Here is a 24,886-nt window from a genome sequence, read left to right as displayed (position 1 = left end):
AAATGTGCTTATGCACAAATACTTTCTTTTCTATTTTCCTTATCAGCAGTCTGAACTGGGAATGAAGTAGCTCTTTTGCCTCTCCAGCAGCTGGAAGTTGCAGCTTGAAATTGAGCATCTAAAATACAGCCAGTCTACCAATTGTCTATAAACAAAGTCATCCCCTTCCTACAAAATGCTGGATGTCCCGACCAAGCATGAGTGGCCCAGAAATTTCAGGGGTTAATGTTAGCTCACAGCTGCCATTAAGTTCTGGATTAGTGATGGGTAGGGGTCTATGAGACCCCCCACCACTAATCCTATAAGTAAAAACTGACTGGCAGTGACCTATCCAACATCGTTCTAAGAAAGTTCTCAGAACCTACAACACTTCATAGAGATGAAAGGACATCGTAGACATCACATTATCCTGGTACTTCCAGGGTTTATTTTGAAGTAATAAATTGGTGAATGAGGGGAATCTCTATTCACCAATTGGAATATATCAAAACTTCAAAGATTTTTTTATTAATAGATTGGTGAACAATCTATTGTTGGGTGGGCTAATATTCATTCAAATGAACTTTTTTTTCCTGTGTCTGTGTTTTTTAACTCTACACTTGCCTGGTTAGTATTGGGGGCGTCTGATAGATGCCTATTCAATACTAACCCTTGGGCTTGATACTAGCTGTCAATTCACAGCTGACATCAACTCCAAAAGAATTACCCCGATTGCCACCGCACCTGGATAATCAGGAAGAGCCAGCCAAAGCGCCAGAATTGATGCATAATGGATGTGCCACTTCTGAGGTGGCTAGGTGCTGCTATTTTCAGGCTGGGAGAGGCCAAATAACCAAGGGCATTCACACTCTGATAATACCAGTCCCCAGCTGTCTGCTTTACCTTGGCTGGTTATTAAAAATAGGGCAGATCCTACAATTTTTCTTTTAATTATTTATTTAAATGATTTAAAAACCCAAAATGGGACTCCCTCTATTTTTGATAACCAACCAATGTAAAGCTGAGGGTTTGAGTCCGCAGTTCTCTGCTTTACCCGCACTGGTTATCAACAACCCACATTTTTTTTATTTATTTATTCAATATCCACATTTTTTGCAGGGCAATTGACCCTGATCTTTTTGCAGCCCCCTATCCCTTACTGCAACCATTTTACAGAAATTTGACAGCACACAAATTTGGTTCTTAATTGACTTATATGGTGTTCGGGGTCCAGGGTCAAGTTTGGGTCAATTCTGGGTCCCGAACTGAACTTTTATTTAAAGTCATTTATAGGTCCACTCAACTCTACCCATATACAGTATGTACACACACTGATATACACTACATATGATATACATACTACTGTATATACCGTATATATGTACAGACATACAAACACATAATATATACACGTATACACACACACTGTATCCTGCATATGCATACACACATACATAAATATATACTTACCAGGTCCTGCTGCCTCACTTGTGCAGATCACAGTACAATCTGCACAAGTAAAGCAGCCTGCCAAGAAGAGGAGGAGGAAGATACAGGTAGGACTGCAGGCAGCTTCCTATTTCAGCCTCTGCACACTGCTGTGTTGCCCCTCCACCTCTTTCTCAACTTCTAATCTGAAACTGTTGAGAGAGTGTGAAAGAGACACACACACACTGGGACTACAGAGGATGTACAACATTATACACTTTAAGTAATACTGTACATCCTCTGTGCACATAGGTGCTCCGCAGAAGTAGGGGGCCCCCTTTGTGAATAGGGGCTCTGGTCAATTGCCTAATTTGCCCCTTCTATCCCAGCCCTGACCACACTTCCCCTATACACAGTGTGATGGGCATAAAGCTCTCCTATACACAGTATGATTGGCCCACAGCTCCCCTATGCCCAGTATAGCAGTCCCACACCTACACATTACACAGTATCATGGGGCTACAGCTCCACTATACACAATATGATGGGCCAACAGCTCTACTATACACTGTATGGTGAGGCCACAGCTCCCTTATTCACAGTATAATGAGCCTAAAACTTGCCTATGCACACTATGGTGGTGTCATGAAGGACCAAACGAGATAATGCCAGGTACCAGAAAACCCCCAGCAGGTGCTGCACCACACAAGGTACACAGAGACCACAATACAATGGAGGGCCCTGGCGTTAGGGAGAAGAGAGCAGGGTCCCAACGTGCACTCACCTGAAACTATACCCTGCACTCACTGACATCCCTTTATGGGTTCTTTTACCCCATCACTGATCACATGCCTAAACCCTTGCATGCCTTAAACTCACCCTGGCTAGTGAGCAGGCCAACAAGAGCACTACTCTCACCTCTGCAATAAAGAAACACAAGGGTAGGATAACAGACAGGGGAAATGATAGACACAAAAAGGAAAAACACCCAAGCAGCTATAATCCAGCTAACATCACAAATTACATGAAAATAAAGCTTCTTCAAGAACCTGGCTCCTTCCAAAGTGGACTGAATAGAAAGAATTAGGATTTAAAGTCTATCATCGGCATCAGGTGATATTACACGTGACTTTATGTAGCAAAGGGGAGTGGTAGCAAAAGAGCTGCACCTGGGATTAAAGGCAAATGGAATGAAAGGGGGGGGGGAACTAAGCACCAATTCCAAAAGGTAAAATTCAGAAACTTTATTTCATCTTCTTAAAAAATCATAGCACAAAAAATTCCAAAAGATACGTCATGTGACTTTTTGTGCGGTCAGTTTCTCTCTCTGATGGAATATAGCCTGTTTTGTCTCTGTCCACCTGCTGTTAGTTCTTTTGTATTTCCTTTGCCTTGTTCACTTCCTTGTTTCTCTATCACATCTTGGGAGGAGCTATTTATGCTCTACATGCGGATGCCTTCAGTGCTGGCTATATTCCAAGACTGATGAATGTTTGGAGTCACAGCTCCTCAGTTTAGGATATTGTTACTGAGTAATCCATTTTTCTTTTCCCTGTGGTTTGTGTGTATGTTTCCCTTTCCAACATTCTACCATTCAGTTTCATTTAGGATTTGGAGGGATTTCACTTAATTCATAAGTCTTTTTGGGTTTCTTAAAGTTTACTTCATCTTGCCTGTACACGACTGTGCGAACATGGCTTTAGCCCTAGGCCTCATTGTCTGCCTGTGTACACTTCTTTTATATTTATTGCTGTTTTGTATTACATTTAGTTTATAGTTTAGGGAACAGTTAGGGACACTCATGTTCGGCTGAGGTCGAGTGGGGGCATCATTGCAAAACTTTGCAGTCAGGCAGGGACAAAACAGAGTCCGATTTAGGGTGCTCCTAGTCTGTATAGGGACAGAGGTTAACATCTCTCCTCGTTTGTCTGTTGTTGGTCCCATGTGAGTGGAAGAACTCAGTCATAATTTGGTGTGTTCTGGGGCATCCGGTTGGCTCTGTGGTCGCACAATTACATGCCTTATCCCTGGGGGTCGCAGAAATTAAGCACCAACAGCAACAGGCATGTTCAGATCCTACTAGTGACGAAGATCATCAGTGTACTACATCAAAACCTAAGGTAAAGTTTTCTATTTCTTTGCTTCATGTAAATCATATTTCCTTTTTTTACATCCAGTATCCTCTGGGTCTGAGAGTCAATAAGTAAGAAATAATTTTTTCTTTACTCTGTGGAGATCCACGGGCCTGGGCTTTTTATAAGCCTGAGGATTCTCTGGAGTTGAAGTCTAGAGGCATTTCTCTTAACTGTAGGCCTCATTTATGATGACCCTGATGAAGTCACCATAGCTGAATCTAATATTCATAGATTTGTTCAGAGAGGCCGTAGAGTGGAGGACTACACCTCAAAGTTTATAAGTTGGGCTGTAGAGACCTCTTGGAATGACCCTTCTCTTTGGAGTCAGTTCCACCAGGGACTGTCAGATCAGATTAAAGACAGAATGACTTACAATTCCTGCCTGCAGTTTTAGTGCAGACCATGGCTAGAGATGAGCAAACCTTTGGAGATTCGGTTGGCTGGCAGCAAATGAACCAAACCTCCACTGGTCCGAACCTAGCATGAGGAGGTTAGCAATCAGTGATAGGCAGTGTGAGTCTCCGCCAACATATAGCCAGCCAAAAGCAGATCACTTCCGGGGGAACTACATCCAATCACACTGTTGTTACCACCAGTGCGAGCCATTCAAACACTGCAAGTAGCTCGCACAGGGCTGACCACCACGCGTACCTGAGCACAGCGTTGCTCGCGTAAGTTAAGTTTGCATGTAAGGCATACGAACTCCGAACCTGAGTCCTAATTTTTTAAGTTGGTGTTCGGTTTGAAAACCCAGCCGCAGGTTCGCTCATGTCTAACCATGACCCTTCCTAGACACATTTAAGTGTATTTTGTTAGTGCCTCCTTCATCAGTTGAGACTGGTAAACTGATACAAATTGGTGCTTGCAAGGATTCCAGAAAGGGTACAGAACATGGAGCTTCAACTCGTTTTTTATAAGACTGGTCGTTCTCGTCACGCTATGGTTCAATATTTCAGGTACATTAATGAATTTTAAAAAAAAACAAACCTCTTAAGTGTGAAGATGCAGGTTCCAAGAGTTTGTGATTATCTCCAATACAAGTGTCAGGTTTTTTTTTACATGTGTCCTTGAAGACTAAAACAGGTTTTATTTTAGACCTACATTTGTGGATTGAGATTCTGGTTTGAATCTTATTGATCATGACTTCACTACTAACCGTGGGTATAATGTCTCTTCTCTTGGTCTTTCCATTCAACTTTCAGCGAGTGATAATTCTCCTCTTTTTCAAAGTCACATGACCTCAAAGGTTGAGGATGTATATATGAAGGTAGTCTTATTACACACTGAATCCATTACTTTTATTGGTTTCCTTTTTGACCTGCAAAATCGGTTTTACACTTACCATGGCTAGTTAAGCACAATTCTAGTATTAATTGGGAGAGGTTAAGTCTTATGTTAACTTGTTTTTCTAATTGTTTACCTAGACCCTTGGGTTCTGTAAGGTATCACTTTCCAGAATTAATTCAGGACTTTGATTATGTATTTTATCAGTGTGAAGTTCTCCCACTGCATAGGACATATGATTGCGCTATTGAATTCCTGCCAGGTGTGAAAATACAAAAGTTTATTAACCTCTCTCTTTCAGAAAGAGAGGCATTGGAAGAGTGTATTTAAAGAAGTCTGGCCAAGGGGCAAATATGGCTGTCCACATCTCCAGTCTCTGTGGGGTTTTTCTTTGTTAATAAAAAAGATGAGTGTTGCATCCATGCTTGGACTTTAGAGAGATTAATAAAATCACTGTCCCCAATCCCTATCCTTTACTCCATATGCCAGGCCTATTTAATCAATTTTTTTAGTTTCTAAACTTGACTTGAGGGGGCATATAACCTCACGTGTGACCTACATAGTGATGAATGGAAGACCACTTTTAATACGCCTGAGGGTTATTTTGAAAATCTGGTGCTTTGAAAATCTAAATGCTGGTCGGGTTGACCAACACTCCAGTGGTTTTGCAAAGTTTCAAAAATGAAATTTTTTGCTCTCTTGTGGGTAGATTTATGCTGATCTATCTGGATGACATATTAATTTCCTCACATTCTCAGGAGGAGGAACACCAGGAGCATGTCCAGTAGGTCCTTCAGATTGTTTGCGATAATCATTTATTTGTTAAGTTGGAGAAATGTAATTTTGAAGTGCAGCAGGTCCAATTAGGTCACCTGGTTTCTGCTTCAGGGTTTCAGATGAATCCCATTAAGGTACAGCCCGCCCTCGATTGGGTGCAACCCAGATTCGGACATATCATTGGTGCAGCCTGTGCGGCCGCACAGAGGCACAGGAGGTAAGGGGGCCCATTTATTCCTCCAAAGCAGGTGGGATTGTGCATTTTGATGAGTTCTTAAGCTGCAAAGGACCCATATTTTTTTTTGCACAGGGGCCCTTTTCTGTATATGTACGCAAGTGGTGCTTAAAGCATGGCAGAAATTGCTAGGCTTTGCAAATTGTTACTGGAAGTTTATTAAGAACTTTTCAGTCATAGTCAAACCTTTAATTGACATGACCAAGAAGGGAGCAGACTGGTCGCCATGGTCAGCCGAAGCAGTAAATGCCTTCTCTGCCTTCAAAACAATCTATTCTAAAGCCCTGTTTTCAGTCTACCTGATATTGATCTGCGTTTTGTGGTCGAAGCAGATGCTTTTCTTGTGGAGATGGGAAATGTTACAAAAGAAGAATGGTTACCTTCATCCCTGTGCTTTTTATTCTCAGAAGTTCTCTCAAGCCGAAGCTAACTAAGATATTGGTGAATGTAAGCTTTTGGTGGTTAAAAGAGCCTTTGAGGAATGGAGACATGCATTGGAGGGGGCTAGACATAAGGTACCGTAACAGGTTTTTTTCCGATCATAAAAACCTATTGTATATTGACCCTTCCAAGTGTCTAAACACTAGACAGGCCTGGTAGGCTCTTTTCTTTGCTCAGTTTGATTTATCTGTGACTTATGTCCCTGGATCTAAGTATATTAAAGCTGACGGCTTTGTCTGATAAAAAAGGAAATGAATCCCATGATCTGTTTTTCTTAAAATATCCAAATATTTATTATCATTAAAATCCTCTAAAATACATTGAGCTTTGTCTCATAGTTTTGTTCCAGAGTTGAGGGACGAAAATCCTATTATTTTTGTTAACATTCTTAGTGAGCGGCTGGTAGTGGTTACTACGAGAATTAATTTCAGACAGTGCACTCAAGATGCTCAGGAGTCAGGACAGTGAGCTGGAGGGTTTGACTGTAAACAAATTGAATGTTCTGACCTGTTTATGCACTGATCTTCTTGAGGAGGTGCATGATTCTATTTTGGCTGGGCATCTGGGTTTTCTACCACCTGGAGATCTCTTTCTAGGTCCTTTTGGTGGCAGAATTCTCGTAGGGATGTTGACGAGTATCTTCATAAATGCAGTGTCTGTGCCAGAGCTAAAACTTTTTGTCAGGCCCCAGCAGGTTAACTCCTGCCTAACGAGATTCCATCACGACCAGACTGTGTCACTGATTTACCTATTTCTGTTGCACTCACCCTATGCACAGTAAGATCTCTCATATATAGCTTCCCTATACAGAGTATGATAGATTCACAGCTCTGCTATAGAGTATGATGGGATTACAGCTCCTATGCACAGTATGGTTGACCCACAGCTTCCCTATATACAGCATGATGGACCCACAGCACCCCTATACACAGTATTATGGGTCCACACCTCCCTTATGCACAATATGTTGGACCAGCAGCTCTCCTACACAGAGTGTAATGTCCCCACATCTCCCCTATACAAAGTATGATGTGATTACAGCTCCTATATACACAGTATGATGAGCCCACAGCTCCTCAATATACAGCATGATGGACACACAGCTTCTCTATACACAGTATGATGGACCACAGCTCTCTTGTACATGGTATAATGCTCCCCAGCTCCAGTACGCAAAGTATGATGCGCCCATAGCTACCATATACACAGTATGGTGGGCCCCCAACTCCTCTATACACAGTATGATGTTCCCATAGCTCCCCTATACAAAATATCATGGGCTGCTCACAGCTCTCCTGTACACAGTATGTTGAACTCACAGCTCCCGTATACATAGTATATTGAGTACCAGCTTGCATATACACAGTATGATGGGCCCACAGCTCCCTTAAACATGGCATGAAGGACTCACAGCTCCCCTATACACTTTATGACGGGCCCATAACTCCCCTATACACAGTACAATGTCCTCATAGCTTACCTATCCACACTGTGATAGGCTTACAGCTCCCCTATACACAGTATAATAGGATCACAATTCCCCTCTACAGAGTGTGATGGTCCCACAGCTCCCCTGTGAACAGTATGGTGGGGCTACAGCTCTTCTCTGCACAGTATGTTGGGCCCACCATATGATGTCCCCATTGCTCCTCCAAAACACTGTATAGTGGTCCTTACACTTTATGATGGCCTCAACAGTAGCACTCAATTTAAATAATGGCCCCCGTATACTCTTCCCACTGTATAATGGCCGCCACGGAAGCCTCAAACTGTATAATAGCCCCCACATTAGATCTCACATTGTATAATGGCCCCCACATTTTGAGTACCCCCCCATAGATATCACTACAAGTTATGAGGGCCCACCCACAATATGAGAGCCCTCCACACTGTATGAGGGCCCCCACAGTAGTTCGCACACTGTATAAGAGCCCCCTACATTATGGTGTGGAGACAACACTGTATGACTGTATGGTTGAGGTGACCACACCCTCTAGCTCCTCCCTCAACCGGTAGCTATGCTACTGCCTCTAGCCAAAATTTTTAACTTTTATTGAATATCAGCATATTAAAAACGTGAAAAATAGGGGGTTGTTGTACATAAAATACCCTAAGGGTGTTTTATATACAACAACCCCCTATTTTTCACGTTTTTAATATGCTGATATTCAATAAAAGTTAAAAATTTAGGAGAATTTCTCTGTGATTTATTTTTTCCGATTACTCCATTTTGATCGTTTTTTCTGTGATTATTTTCTACTGTCTCTAATCTAACAATGTCAGCAGAAACCTAATGCATTACTTTTAAAGGACACTATGCAACCTGTACTCTTATTGATGATCTGTAACATCCATGCCTGTACTTGCTTCTTCTGCTTCCACTCATGTTGGAAGGGGGTGCCGTAATATAATGGCAGACACTTGCTGTTCTGATTAGTATTATGGGATTGTGGTACCATCTAGGCAGGGAGCTGGAGGGTTAATTTCTTTAATTGTTTTCTCATTAATTGCCTTCTCTGAGCCTTGCTTAGGCACATTTAAACCCCTGCTTCCAGTGCTTGTTATATGCTCTATTTACCCTTGTTCACTCCTGTTACTATGTTCCTGATTACTTAGTTTATTTCCCATTAGTGACCTCAGCTTATGCTTTGACAATTCTATGGCCTGACAAGTTTGGTACTGCCTTTGTCGCGGGCGGAGGAGGTGACGCCGCGCTCTCCCACTGCTCGGGTCCGGCTGCCGCAGCTGCCGCGGCCTGCCACTGCTCGGTGGCTCGAGCGATGGGCCGGATCCCGGGGACTCGAGCGGCGCTCCTCGCCCGTGAGTGAAAGGGGATTGGAATTTGGGGATAGTTTATTGTCCGTGACGCCACCCACTGTTGTGGTGATTGAATGTACACCACCGCTGCTCTGGCTGGGGATCCCGGGAGTGATGGTGTGGAGCAGCCAGTTGTTGTGTTGCCCCTCCGTGGGTAGGGGTTGGTGATCCCGGGGCCCAGTGATGGGGTTGGGATGATGGACAGGCGGGTATGGGGCCTGTGGAGGTGCAGGGGCGCGGGGACAGCGCTGTGCCGCACAGCACGGTGGTACTCACTCAGCCCAATGAAGCACACAGAGTCTCTGCTGAAACAAACGGCTGGATGGACGGGTCCCACAGGCGGCTGCGGTGTTTTTCCCCTGACCCCAGGTTGTTAGTGTAAGTCCTTTCCTTCGCCTCCGTGCACCCTTTTCCTGCTCTCCGGTTTCCAGCTGGTTCCCCGATTCAGTACCGGGGGGCCACCGCCCAGCCCCGGCTACCTGCGGTTCCACCAACTGGCTCCCCGGCTCCCTGCAGACGGCCACTACCGTCTGCCTGACTTTCTGCACAGGGGCCCTAGGCTTCAACCTAGGCCCCAGTCTGCGTCTGCCTCTCTGCAGACTTCCTCTCTCCTTCACTCCTGAACTTCTCTCCGGCTTGTTTCCTGCCTCAGGCCAGCTCACTCCAGGGTGGGCGTCTCCATCTCCTGACTCCGCCCACCTGGTGTGTCAGTCTGAGCCCGAGGCAGAAAGCAGGTCACTTTGGGGATGTCTGCTGTGAACTGCTGGGGGTGGGGGTGTGTGTGTGTTGTTACCTGTGTCCCCTGGCTTGTCCAGGGCGACACATTCCCCCTTAGCAAAATGCAGACCGTCCTCGGACTGCCTGTCCATCACCGGTTTTATTTTTCTTTTAAACTGCAGAAGATAAGAAAAAAAAAAAAACAAACACTACAAGGATACTAACATCATCCCACAACGGGAGGCATATCAAACATTAAACACTTTTAATAACGGCAACGGGTCCTTCAGTCACCCACCCAAATAACCTAGCCTTGTTGCTGTCCCTAGGAAGTGGGCAGCACCCCTTGACCCAAGTCCAGGAACGGCTCCAGATTGGTCAACGGGACCGGTACTTTGCTGCCGTTGCGGCCGGGCAGACTGCCGGAGCCGTCGTCATCTCCGTCGCGGCCGGGCGGACTGCCGGGGCTGGTGGCAGGGCGGTGACAAAGGTGAGACCTGGGGACCCCAGGTCTGGGTCCTCCCCCACAGACGCCGCGGGCTCCGCTACCGGTAACAGAGGTAACGGGTCGTGGCATCACTGCGGCGGCCTCTTCCAGGAACCAAATGCTGGCAGAGTCCTGGCGTCCCTGCTTCCACAGCCGCGGTTCACATGCGGCCGGACGCCATCCCGTCCCCCTTAGCCTCTTTTTAGCACTTCCTTCTTCAGGGGGCGGGGCTCCACTTTCGCGCCTTTCCTGCTTGGGGAAGATGCTCGAGCGGGAAATTTTCGCGCCCAAGATGGCGGTTTTACAAAATTTTCGGCCGGACACCTCCGGCGATCACAAGGCGCACCTCTACCCAACGGCAGAGCGGTAAGATCCTGTTCGTGACGCCAAGTTGTCGCGGGCGGAGGAGGGGACGCCGCGCTCTCCCACTGCTCGGGTCCGGCTGCTGCAGCTGCCGCGGCCTGCCGCTGCTCGGTGGCTCAAGCGATGGGCCGGATCCCGGGGACTCGAGCGGCGCTCCTCGCCCGTGAGTGAAAGGGGATTTGGGGATAGTTTATTGTCCGTGACGCCACCCACGGTTGTGGTGATTGAATGTACACCACCGCTGCTCTGACTGGGGATCCCGGGAGTGATGGTGTGGAGCAGCCAGTTGTTGTGTTGCCCCTCCGTGGGTAGGGGTTGGTGATCCCGGGGCCCAGTGATGGGGTTGGGATGGTGGACAGGCGGGTATGGGGCCTGTGGAGGTGCAGGGGCGCGGGGACAGCGCTGTGCCGCACGGCACGGTGGTACTCACTCAGCCCAATGAAGCACACAGAGTCTCTGCTGAAACAAACGGCTGGATGGACGGGTCCCACAGGCGGCTGCGGTGTTTTTCCCCTGACCCCAGGTTGTTAGTGTAAGTCCTTTCCTTCGCCTCCGTGCACACTCTTCCTGCTCTCCGGTTTCCAGCTGGCTCCCCGATAGAGATGAGCGAACCGGTCGCGGTTCGGCTCGAGGTCGGTTCGCCGAACGGGGGTCCCGTTCGAGTTCGGCTCGTCGAACGTTCGACGAACCAAACTCGAACCTATAGGCTATAATGGGAGGCAATCACAAACACATAAAAATGCATGATAAATGTACACAAACAGTTAATAAACATTGCCATAACACTTACCGGTCCCCGCGATCCCTCCTGCACTCTGTCTCCTGCCGCTATTCCATCCGATGATCGCTGAATCCTCCCGGTGACCGGCACTGCAAGCAGTGATGCAGGACCTATCGTGACGTCAAAATAGCCATGTGACCAGTCACGCGGCTATTATCTCATTGGCTACAGACTGGTCACATGACTATGACGCGTCATGTAGGACCTGCGAGTGCATCTCTCCGGTACACGGTGCACATTTGTGTATCGCCGTGTACCGGCGACATGCTCTAGCACACGGTCGACTCCCTGTTCCGTTAGGGACCGGCTGACACAGCTGGTCATTAACAGAGATCACCATTGCCTTAGCAGCGCAGTTAGCGGTGACGTCACCGCTAACCGCGGCTCCGAGAGCACCGTTGCTATGGTAACGCGTCTGTCAGCGTTACCGCTGACAGCCAGCAGCACTGATCACTCACGGAGTGAATGCTCCACGGGAAGCAGCGTCTTCCCCCATGCAGCAGTGATGGAGCAGAGCTGCATTTGTTGAACGAGAAAGACAGAAGACCATGGATCGTGAAGGGCTGACAGGGGGTAATAAAGATGGAGTCTCTAATGTGTCTGTGTATTTATTTCTATTAAAGTATTTTTTCTCTGTGTAGTGTCTTTTTTTTAACCCTTTATTTGAGATTCTTAATGGCCGGGTCAAACGTGCCTGACATTAAGAATCTCTGGCTTAATACTGGCTAGTAAAACAAAGCCAGTATTAACTCATGATTACCCAACAAGCCACCCGGCTCCAGGGCTGTTGGAAGAGTTGGATACAGCGCCAGATGATGGCGCTTCTATGAGAGCGCCATTTTCTGGGACGGCTGCGGACTGAAATTCGCAGCAGAGGCGCCCAGAAACCTCGGGCTAACCTGTGCTGTGGATTCCAATCCCCAGCTGCCTAGTTGTACCCGGCTGGACACAAAAATGGGGCGAAGCCCACGTCATTTGTTTTTTAATTATTTCATGAAATAAGTGAAATAATTAAAAAAAAAAGGGCTTCCCTATATTTTTGGTTCCTAGCCGGGTACAAATAGGCAACTGGGGGTTGGAGGCAGCCCGTGGCTGCCTGCTGTACCTGGCTAGCATACAAAAATATGGCGAAGCCCATGTCATTTTTTTGGTGGGCAAAAAACTTCTGCATAGAGTCCTGGATGGAGTATGCTGAGCCTTGTAGTTCTGCAGCTGCTGTCTGCTCTTCTCCATACAGACACACATCAGCTGCAGAACTACAAGGCTCAGCATACTCAGCATACTCCATCCAGGACTGTATGCAGAAGTTTTTTGCTGAAAAAATTATGTAGGCTTCGCCATATTTTTGTATGCTAGCCAGGTACAGCAGGCAGGTACGGCTGCCCCCAACCCCCAGTTGCCTATTTGTACCCGGCTGGGAACCAAAAATAAAGGGAAGCCCTTTTTTTATTATTTCATGAATTTCATGAAATAATTAGAAAACAAATGACGTAGGCTTTGCTCCATTTTTGTGTCCAGCCAGGTACATCTAGGCAGCTGGGGATTGGAATACGCAGCACAGGTTGGCCTCAGCTTTCTGGGCCCCACTGCTGCGAATTGCAGTCTGCAGCCGCCTCAGAAAATGGAACTTTCATAGAAGCGCCATCTTCTGGCGCTGTATCCAACTCTTCCAGCACCTGCCTGCTATACCTGGCTAGCATACAAAAATATGGTGAAGCTCACGTCCTTTTTTTGTAGTTTTTTGGCCAAAAAGTTAAAAAATGCTTCCCTGGATTTTCCATTGCCAGTGAAGGTAACACCAAGCAGTGGGGGTTAGCAGCCAGTAGCTGCTTGGATTACCCTTAGCTAGCAATACAAAAAATGCAGCGGGAGCCCATATATATTTTTTTTAATTATTTATTTAAATAACTAAAAACAAAATGGGCTTCCCTGTATTTTGATTGCTGGACATCACAGTGCTGTAAAAAAAAATCTTTAAAAAAAATGACATAGTGCTCCGCGGTATTTTTGATTCTCAGCGCAGATAAAGCAGACAGCTATGGGTTGCCACCCCCATCTGCCTGTCGTTACCTTGGTTGGCAATCAAAATACAGGGAAGCCCATTAATTTTTTCTATTTAAAAAATAGTTAAAAAAAAAATGACGTTGGGTCCCCCCATTTTTGATAGCCAGCTAGGGTAAAGCAGACATCTGTAGCCTGAAAACCACAGCTGGCAGCTTTACCGTGGTTGGGGATCCAATGTGGAGGTCCCCCCAGGCTCTTTTTTTATAATTATTTTATAAATATTAATAATTACACAAAAAAAGTAGGGTCCCCTCCAAATTGGATCACCAGCCAAGGTAAAGCGGACAGCTGTGGTCTGGTATTCTCAGGGTGGGAAGGTCCATAGTTATTGGGCCTTCACAGCCTAAAAATAGCAGGCCGCAGGCACCCCAGACGTGGCGCATCCACTAGATGCGCCAATCCTGGCGCTTCACCCCAGCTCATCCCGTGCCCTGGTGCAGTGGCAAACGGGGTAATAAATCGGGTTGATACTAGCTGTAAGGTCACCTGAGATCAAGCCCAGCAGTTTGTGATGTCATGGCGTCTATTAGATACCCAACATCATAAACTGTCAGTACTAACAAAAACAAAAAATCGACAAAAGAAATTTGTTTGAAAAAACAGTCCCCAAAACATTTCCTCTTTCACCAATTTATTGTAAGAAAAAAAATAAAGGGGTCCCACGACGACTCTGGACTGTCTAGAATATGGGGGGGAGACACTCAGGGAACGTATCCCCCATTTTCTAGGAGTGCGGACCCTTCATGTGAGGAGTGTGGGTGCAATGAATCTGCACTCACTCTCCCCGGGTCCACAGCAGCAGAGTCCATGTCGTAATGGTTGCTACCAAAGCTGCAATGCCCTGCTCATGAGGTAAGGGCATGCCTAATCAGGAGAACTACTGTAGAGGAAGCTCTGCTCACTGGTATATAGGTGCTCAGAGGTAATAATAGATAAAATTAGTGAGTAACATCGGCACTCTAAATCTCCCAGACTAAGTCAGTAAGTCACAACGGATAGTAATGCAAAATCACTCTTTATTGGTCCGTATTAAGAAAAAAATTTTTTTCATAAGCATATATGTTTTTGTCCAAAACAAGTTACAAATGACGTTTTGGCCTGAGCCTTCATCAGATTGGACTTATCTGCATGTAATCATGAAAAATGACAATAATCAGTATCACATAAGAGTGAGAGAACAATAACATAAACTCGAACAATGTAGAGGTACAATTGGGATGCAGCAAAAAAATTGCAACACAGCAAGAAATGAAACACATGATACAAATGTCATAATACAGTACAAGGACAATATAGTAATGACAAATATGGGGTCAGAGTAGGCTTAGACAGCTCTGGTACGAAAGAGATGTCAATCATAAAGTAACATGTGCAGTAGGTGTAGAGCTACACTATGCATGGCAGAGCTAATGGGTAGACCGACCATTGAAAAAGAACGGAGAAAAAGTGGAGAAAAAGTGGAGAAAAAGTGGAGAATAAATGGAGAAAAAGTGGAGAAAAAGTGGAGAAAAAGTGGAGAAAAAGTGGAGAAAAAATGTAGAAAAAGTGGAGAAAAAGTAGAGAAAAAGTGGAGAAAAAGTGGAGAAAAAGTGGAGAAAAAGTGTAGAAAAAGTGGAGAAAAAGTGGAGAAAAAATGGAGAAAAAGTGGAGAAAAAGTGGAGAAAAAGTGGAGAAAAAATGGAGAAAAAGTGGAGAAAAAGTGGAGAAAAAGTGGAGAAAAAGTGGAGAAGTGGAGAAGAAGTGGAGAAGAAGTGGAGAAGTGTTTGTTCATGCCAGATGGGAGATAAATAATTTTTTACCGGCGCTGTCATTTACTGTAACGCGATCATCGGTGTACGGTGTATACCAGTGATCACGTGAGCGGGGACCAGGGTCTCAGCTAGCCCTGAAACCCCGGAGATTTTCTGACGCTGGGGGGCGTTATTCACTTATTTCTGCCTGCTGTTTATAAACGGCAGATCAGAATAAGGCTACATTAACACGCCCGATCCATTTTTGTGGTCTGCAAAAAACAGTCCGTTTTTTTTCACGGGTGCATCCGTATGGCATCCGTTTCCGTTCCGTAGACGGTCCGTATGTCATCTGTTTGTCATCCGTGTGCCTTCCGTTTTTTTTGTGTACTGCAAAAAAACTGAATGAGGGTAAATACATAAATTTACCCAGGATCCATAGCTTCATCCTACATGAGGCGGTCACATGTTCACTCCAGTGCCATTTTCTACTGCTTTTCACAGCCTAGAGCGCTCTGGTGATTTTCTTGTGCTTGTGCACTTCATATCAGTCTTTTCTGTAATTATAATGGCAGAAAGACACATAATGTCCCACTCACCTGCATTTTGTAATTTTGCACCCTTTGGTGCCTTTCATGTGGCACTAAGGGGTGCTTAGCTTTGTATTTAGCCAAAAAAAATGAAAAAAAAATGTCGTAGGGTTCCCCCTAGTTTTGTAGCCAGCTAGGGTAAAGCAGATGGCTGCAGCCTGCAGACCACAGCTGGCAACCTCACCTTGGCTGGTAATCCAAAACTGAGGGCACCCCACGCTGCTATTTTAAATTAAATAAATAATTTAAAAAAAAAACACGTAGGGGTTCCCCAAAATTGGATTACCAGCCAAGTTAAAGCAGACAGCTGGGGTCTGATATTCTCAGACTAGGGGGGTCCATGGTTATTGGACTCTCCCCAGCCTAAAAATAGCAGGCCGCAGCTGCCCCAGAAGTGGCACATCCATTAGATGTGCCAATCCTGGTGCTTCGCCCCAGCTCATCCCGCGCCCTGGTGCGGTGGCAAACGGGGTAATATATGGGGTTAATACCAGATGTGTAATGTCACCTGGCATCAAGCCCTGGGGTTGGTGAGGTCAGGCGTCTATCAGATACCCGACATCACCAACCCAGTCAGTAATAAAAAAAAATAGACGACAAACACATTTTTATTTGAAAAAACACTCCCCAAAACATTCCCTCTTTAACCAATTTATTAGAAAGAAAAACAAATCCAGGTCTGGTGTAATCCAAGGGGTTGCCATGACGATCCACACTGTCCTAGTCAATGAAGAGCAGGATGTTCCCCATTGGCTGGGAGAGCAGTGCAGTGACCTGAGCTAACATCAATGGGTCAGCCCAGGTCACTGCAGGGGATGACAAGTGCTGCTGTCAGCGAGGTACATTACCTGCGCTGATCTCCAGCACACTGACAGCACCTGTCACTGAGTTCAATGACCGGCGCCTTTACACCAAGTATCGCGAGAGGCCCGTGACGTCACCGCTAGTCAGTCTCGGGTCGTAAGCGAGAGAAGGTGATGTGACAAGCGGCGGCCATGGAGGACAGTGACAGCGCTGAGGTCGGGATGGCGGGACTTCATCACCGCAGGTAAGCCGAGAGGGACCATGTGTGTGTGTGTGTGTGTGTGTGTGTGTGTGTACGTGTGTACATGCCGCGGGCAGGAGGGGGCGGAGTGAGCTGAGCGGGGAAGTGTCGGCTTCCTGCACGTAACTAGGATAAACATAGGGTTACTAACCAAAGCGCTTTGGTTGGATACCCGATGTTTATCTTGGTTACCAGCTTGTGGCAGGCTGCCAGCGATGGCTCCTGCACACTGTAGCTGTAAAAAGCCCTTCTTTTTGCTGCTAGAACCGTTCTCGAACGTATCTAGAACTATCGAGCTTTTGCAAAAAGCTCGAGTTCTAGTTCGATCTCGAACAGCCCCCAAAATCACTCGAGCCCCGAACTGGAGAACCTCGAACCGCGAACCGCGCTCAACTCTACTCCCCGATTCAGTACCGGGGGGCCACTGCCCAGCCCCGGCTACCTGCGGTTCCACCAACTGGCTCCTCGGCTCCCTGCAGACGGCCACTACCGTCTGCCTGACTTTCTGCACAGGGGCCCTAGGCTTCAACCTAGGCCCCAGTCTGCGTCTGCCTCTCTGCAGACTTCCTCTCTCCTTCACTCCTGAACTTCTCTCCGGGCTTGTTTCCTGCCTCAGGCCAGCTCACTCCAGGGTGGGCGTCTCCATCTCGTGACTCCGCCCACCTGGTGTGTCAGTCTGAGCCCGAGGCAGAAAGCAGGTCACTTTGGGGATGTCTGCTGTGAACTGCTGGGGGTGGGTGTGTGTGTGTGTTGTTACCTATGTCCCGTGGCTTGTCCAGGGCGACACACCTTGACCTCTTGATACAGACCCCACATTTTGAGCATCCTCTGCCAGCCCACTCCACAAGAAAGAAGCCACTCTGTTGACTCAACCCAGTCCATGGCCTGCCAACCTTTCACTGTGATCCATGACAGCGTCTCTCAGACTTCCTCACTGCAACTATCATCCTGCCTAGACATTATTTGACCAAGGCATATCTCCCACATATACCAATCTAGTGTAGACAGGTGGAAGTGTGGTGACACAGGTGATACTGATAGCCTTCAACTTGTGGTTCTCATAATATTGTAAATTGCCATTTCAATTTTTTTATTAGAATTTTAATCGACAGATCTCTAACGACTATACAAGGTAAAAGATTATATATATTTTTTCTCATGCAATAACAAATACATAATCCAGGTGAGTAACCTTTATTTCGAGGTGATTCAGCACACGCCTGATGTTATCGCACTCAGACTTGAAAGGAAGCACTCACCAGAAACTATATCCTGATTAAAAAATGAGCCTGGATCATTTCCTATGTCTTCAGTTTAAAAATACTCATCTATCAGGCAACCATATAAAATGTTTAATTTCCTATCTGTCTTTAAAATGTCAGATGAAAAGACTTGGCAGGACAGGAGAACAATGGAAGACTATGAAAGTCCTCTGCACAGCACAGACTGCGGAACTTTCCATCTCGACGCGACACGTCAATGCATGTTTACATAAAGATTCTATTGTATGACTGTAACTTCTGTTTGTATGTATTCTGGATTTGTCTGCAGAAAATATCCTTAGTAATCTCTAAATTTACATCTAGTCTTACAAGAATATTTCTCGTTTAATTTAAACAATTACTTCTAGATTTAGTGATCCTTTAAAAAGTAATGCCTAATAATTGTAATGTTTTCTGGAAATAATTACCTGAAACAGTGTTAAATTGGATTTCCTTGGATGCACCACCATACATTATTAAGGCAGCCCATCTTTCATCTTTACAGAATATATGTATGTACATTAAAGAGGTTCCATGGCCAAACTGCTGGTTCAGTGATTGGATGCAGCAATGAAGGGTATTGTAGTGGAAAACTGTATTTCCAAAAAAAAAGATTTTTTTTGGAAAGATGGTTTTAATCTTTATATATGGCAATCAGATTTGACATAGCATAAAACCATGATGAAGGCTTATGTAGCCGAAACGCGTAGCCTTGCTTAAGACTATTTGAGACTGTATCAGATGTACTGCCTGTATTAGCTGCTATACGGATTTTTAATGGTATTTGAATAAAATATATTTTTTCTTATCCCTGGTTGTGGATCCTTTGCTTGATTTGTGCTCCTCTTTTTATCTAGAATGCGGTAGCCCCTGCCTACTCTGGGCATGTAACACTAGGGAACTAACAAGATATATATGATAACGGTTTTTTTTTTATACAAAGGAATGCATGTGCCATTTGCCTTCCTATTCCTATGCTATAAATTAGTAGTCTACAGCAAGGATGGCACCCAAAAATTGCAAGACCAATATTGATTTTCAGAAGACTGGGGTAAGCCTTGCATGGATGATGCATTTCACCATCTCAGTTTATTATTTCAATCCTCTATCAGCCAATGAATGATAACATTTTAACGAGAAAATCACTTTAACATTCTCCTATCCTGAGTCCCCCTGGGGGGGACATTCAAAATAATCCGTTAAGCTCCTTTGTTCCCTGGCAGGGGACATTATTATTTCATATGCAACGAATGTCGTCTTCTGCCAATGGGTTTGAGCAGATTCTGTTTTCACTACCGAACGCTGGAATAAATATAACTGATGATGACTAGTGATGACCGAGTACCAAAAAGCTCGGGTGCTCGAGGCTCAGGTCGAGCATCCCAAGATACTCGTGTACTCGGCCCGAGCACCGAGCACAATGTTATCCTATGGGAGACCCGAGTATTTTTATGAAATGACCCCCGGCAGCATATAGAAACCCTGAAAATGTCACAAAAGTCTTAGAAGAGTGCTCAAATGACATGGCAATAGCATGGGGAAGACCCCTTGAAGCATTTATCACTCAAAAGTCACAGCTGTGAAAAATTTTGTCTGAGTTTTTCGCCATTTTTACGGACTCATCAGAAAACCTTCCAAAATGACACCAAAATGAATTTTCATGGCTGAAATGTTAAGGGCACATACCCAATAGTGAGATAGAGCTGGTGTATGTTACTTTTTGAGATTACATGAAAGATTTTACGTGAAAACATTGTGTGGCACTCCGATGTCCAAAACACACGTTTTGTGCTTTTTACTAGCGATGTCGGTCATTTTTTTTTTTTCATTCTATCTCCCTCAGTCCGTCGGTCGGTCTCTCTGTCTGTCTGTCGGTCTCTCTCTATCTTGTCTGTCCCCCTCTCACAGTCTATCGGTCAGTCTCCCCCCTCTCTCATACTTACCGTTCCCCGATCACTGCCGCGGCGCTGCACAGCTGTTCACTAAACTCCTTCGGCTTTTCCTCTTTTGAAAAAGCCGGCCGCTCATTAAACAATCTCGTATTCCCTGCTTTCCTGCTTTTCGGCGCCTATGATTGGTTGCAGTGAGACACGCCCCCACGCTGAGTGACAGGTGTCTCACTGCACCCAATCACAGCAGCCGGTGGGCGTGTGTATACTGTGCAGTGAAATAAATAATTAAATAATTAAAAAAAACGGCATGCGGTCCCCCCAATTTTAATACCAGCCAGATAAAGCCATACGGCTGATGGCTGGTATTCTCAGGATGGGGAGCTCCACGTTATGGGGAGCCCCCCAGCCTAACAATATCAGTCAGCAGCCGCTCAGAATTGCCGCATCCATTAGATGCGACAGTTCTGGGACTGTACCCGGCTCTTCCCGATTTGCCCTGGTGCGTTGGCAAATCGGGGTAATAAGGAGTTATTGGCAGCCCATAGCTGCCACTAAATCCTAGATTAATCATGTCAGGCGTCTCCCCGAGAAACCTTCCATGATTAATCTGTAAATTACAGTAAATAAACACACACACACACACACATGAAAAAATAATTTATTAGAAATAAAAAACACAAAAAAATTCCCTCGTAACCAATTTAATAAGCCCCAAAAAGCCCTCCATGTCCGGCGTAATCCACGGACCTCCAGCATCGCTTTCAGCTCTGCTGCATGGAGGTGACCGGAGCTGCAGCAGACACCGCCGCTCCTGTGAGCTCCACGCAGCAAATGAGGTGAGTAGCGCGATCAGCTGAGCTGTCACTAAGCTTATCCGCGGCCACTGCTTGATCCAGTGGTGGGCCGTGAGTTACCTGACTGACAGCAGCTGATCGCGCTACTCACCTCAGTTGCTGTGTGAAGCTGACAGGAGCGGCTGTGTATTCTGCAGCTCCTGTCACCTGCATGCAGCAGAGCTGGAAGCGACGCTGGAGGTCCATGGATTACGCCGGACATGGAGGGCTTTTTGGGGCTTATTAAATTGGTTACGAGGGAATTGGTTTGTGTTTTTTATTTCTAATAAATGATTTTTTCAGGTGTGTGTGTGTTTATTTACTGTAATATACAGATTAATCATGGAAGGTTTCTCGGGGAGACGCCTGACATGATTAATCTAGGATTTAGTGGCAGCTATGGGCTGCCATTAACTCCTTATTACACCGATTTGCCAACGCATCAGGGCAAATCGGGAAGAGCCGGGTACAGTCCCAGAACTGTCGCATCTAATGAATGCGGCAATTCTGTGCGGCTGCTGACTGATATTGTTAGGCTGGGGGGCTCCCCATAACGTGGGGCTCCCCATTCTGAGAATACCAGCCTTCAGCCGTATGGCTTTATCTGGCTGGTATTAAAATTGGGGGGACCGCACACCGGTTTCTTTAATTATTTAATTATTTATTTCACTGCACAGTATACACATGCCCACCGGCTGCTGTGATTGGGTGCAGTGAGACACCTGTCACTCAGCATGGGGGCATGTCTCACTGCAACCAATCATAGGCGCCTGTGGGCGAGGAAAGCAGGGAATACGAGATGGCTGTGTGCAGAGCACAGCGCGCCCGCCGGTATAAAGGCTCGGTCACGCTGTGCGGGCCGGCCAATCCCTGCAATTCCACAACTAACAGGGCTGTGGCATTGCAGTGGTCTGCCAGCCAATCCCTGCATGAGAGCTGGCTCTCAAAAGAGCGCCAACATGCAGGGATGAAGACCACGAGTACAGCACGAGTATCGCGAAATTGCTCGGTACCCGCCGAGTAGCCCGAGTACAGTGATACTCGTGCGAGTACCGAGTAGTGACAAGCGTACTCGCTCATCACTAATGATGACCTATAATAGGTTTTCAATGGGTGAAACAGAAAATTGTATTGGATAGGAAAAGGTTAACTATGATTGCCCACACATGACAAATCCTCAGTAGGATCTGAAGCGATGTTTCCTAGTAGATCACAATAATTCTTGTGGAAATTGATTCTATGTAGGGTTGTTATTTACTGGATCTTTGAGGTTTATTATTCTGTATTTATAATTTGCCCTTGAAAGCATCAGAAAACAATGAGACAAAAGGAGACTATCTGTAATGCACCCCATATGCAATAAATAGCTGTTGGCCATCGTTGGCCAACAGACCTCTCTCTCTCCCTACTTTCCCACACAGAAAAAACACTCCTATGTTCTTTGGGAGGAATAACAATAGAATCAACAGTTCAAAATCGGACATTTTAGATCCTTCTTTCCCCCAACAATATCTATTGGGGGAGATTCAGGAGGTGCCCATACAAGTTAGACTGTCAGCTGATCTCAATGATATCGATTGGTTTGGTGAACATTAAGGACTCAAAATCTAAAAAGAAGAGCCTGCAAAGAAGACAGTGAATTGCAGAAACCAGTTATTAATTTGTGGAATTAAGAGGAACAGGAACATTTAAGAACATGAAACAAAGTGTGTATCGCCTTTTGTTCCATGTTGGATACCTGATTACATTTTCAGTGAACAATGTAGATCACGTTGCAAAATGATTCAATGGTAAATGTTAACCTGAGCGCACCTGACACCCACATAACTATACAGTCTATTTGCAGATGTCATTTACTGAGGCACAACATTGCCAGATGTACCTTTCATGCAGAAAAAAACACCATTGTCAGAGTTGGAATGAATGTAATGGGCAGAAAATCTATTAAACAGAAGCAACAATCTACTGTAAGAGAAAACAAGAAACAATTTGTCATAAGGTTAAGTATAATGTTCAATGGTAGGAAAACATTATATATAGAAAAATGCCCACAATTTTTAGACAACAAAACATTGTCAAATAACTCGCAATACTCAATGGTGTTTAGATCACTGGAGACCCTTACACACGTTTGAATCCTGCAAATGGCTCAATATGTTTTCACTAGACTGATGGTGATTATGAAACTACTAGTCAACCAACATGGGAGAAAATTATTGCCACCCTGTGAAAGGTGTTTCTGAAGATTCCTTTTAGATCACAAAACCTTGTAACGAACAGTACACTTTAGTTTTTACAAGGAGGCACAGATAGCTTGGTGGATGCAAAGACAGAATGGTGCAGTAAGTTTAATAGTTGAAGATCAGTTTTAAAAGCACAATACATAAATGTTACTAAACCTAAAGTTGTTCCTTTTTTGACTCATTGTCTTAATCTCAACTGGTGAGGTGGATTTAGAAGGATAGACACACGAACCTAGGGCATTGGTGAAAGGAGGTGTTGAACAAAAGATGCACTTGGTTAAAGGGGGCTTTACACGCAGTGACATCGCTAGCGATGTCGCTCGTGAAAGCACCCACCCCCGTCGTTTGTGCGTCACGGGCAAATCCCTGCCCGTGGTGCACAATATTGCTAACACCCGTCACACATACTTACATTCCTAGTGATGACGCTGTGGGCAGTGAGCAACCTCTTCGTGAAGGGAGAGGTTCGGTCGCCATCACAGCGATGTTACACAGCAGCCGACCAATAGAAGCGGAGGGGCGGTGACCAGCCGCATTAACGACATGCCCACCTCATTGCCGGAGGACGCAGGTACGGTGTTGTTCGTCGTTCCTGGGGTGTCACACGTAGCGATGTGTGCTGCCTCAGGAACGACGAACAACCTACGTCCACAACGGCCAACGAGATTGTGAAAATAAACGATGTGTTAACGATCAACGATTAGGTTGGTTTGATCGTTAACACTTGCTCGGAGCTGTTACACGTAACGACGTTGCTAACAACGCCGGATGTGCGCCACCAATTCCGTGACCTCGACGACATATCGTTAGATATGATGTTGCGTGTAAAGTCCCCTTAACACTATACAATATCTACAAGTGAATATCATCATCTGCTGGTTGGAAAGAGCAAGCAGGAACTGAAGAGTGCAAAGTGTTTCATCGAGTAAAGAGTTTAGAACACACACCGAGTCAGGTGACAGTTGTGGTGTAGTGGTTAATTATGAAAGCTTGGAATGGAGTTAGTGCCAAGAGATGTGTGAGCAATGGAGCGAGCACATAGCTATCATTCCCGTAGAAGCAATCAAGAGTGACCCAATCCCTGAAAATTCCTGAGTTACACCAGTTCTGGAAGAAGACCCAACACTAAAGACTGAACACCGATGCCAGAAGAAGTTCCAAATGAGCCGGGTCATTGTTTCCTGTTCAGACACACTGTACTAAGTGTGAAAAGTTACCCACTAAAATTGGATTGGCAGCCTAGCGGGTTCTGCCATAGCCATAAGAGCCTGTGTGTTGTTAGATAGTGTTATCTACAGAAGGGGGATAAACGTGACAAAAGCCAGGGTGACACTGATGCCTCCTTGACAGAGAGACTAGGATGAAGATAACTTAAGCCCGCTTTACACACTACAATAAATCTTACGATGTGTCGGCGGAGTCACGTCGTAAGTGACGCACATCCGGCATCGTAAGTATGATTGTAGCATGTAAAATCTCCGTGCAATTGCGATTGAACGAAAATCCGTTCATCGCATGCACGTCGTTCATTCCTCAAAAAATGAACGTGAGGTTGTCCAATGTTCCCGAGGCAACACAATCGCAGTGTGTGACACCCCGGGAACATTGAACGACAGCTTACCTCCGTCCGCGGCTCCCGCCGACAATGCGGAAGGAAGGAGGTGGGCGGGATGTTTACGTACCGCTCATCTCCGCCCCTCCGCTTCTATTGGCCGGCTGCCATGTGACGTCGATGTGACGCCGACTGTCCCTCCCACTCCAGGAAGTGGACGTTCGCCGCCCA

Source organism: Anomaloglossus baeobatrachus, chromosome 5 (genome assembly GCF_048569485.1).
Source record: "Anomaloglossus baeobatrachus isolate aAnoBae1 chromosome 5, aAnoBae1.hap1, whole genome shotgun sequence".
NCBI classification, from domain to species: domain Eukaryota; kingdom Metazoa; phylum Chordata; class Amphibia; order Anura; family Aromobatidae; genus Anomaloglossus; species Anomaloglossus baeobatrachus.
Note: the sequence above shows the minus strand (reverse complement) of the source record.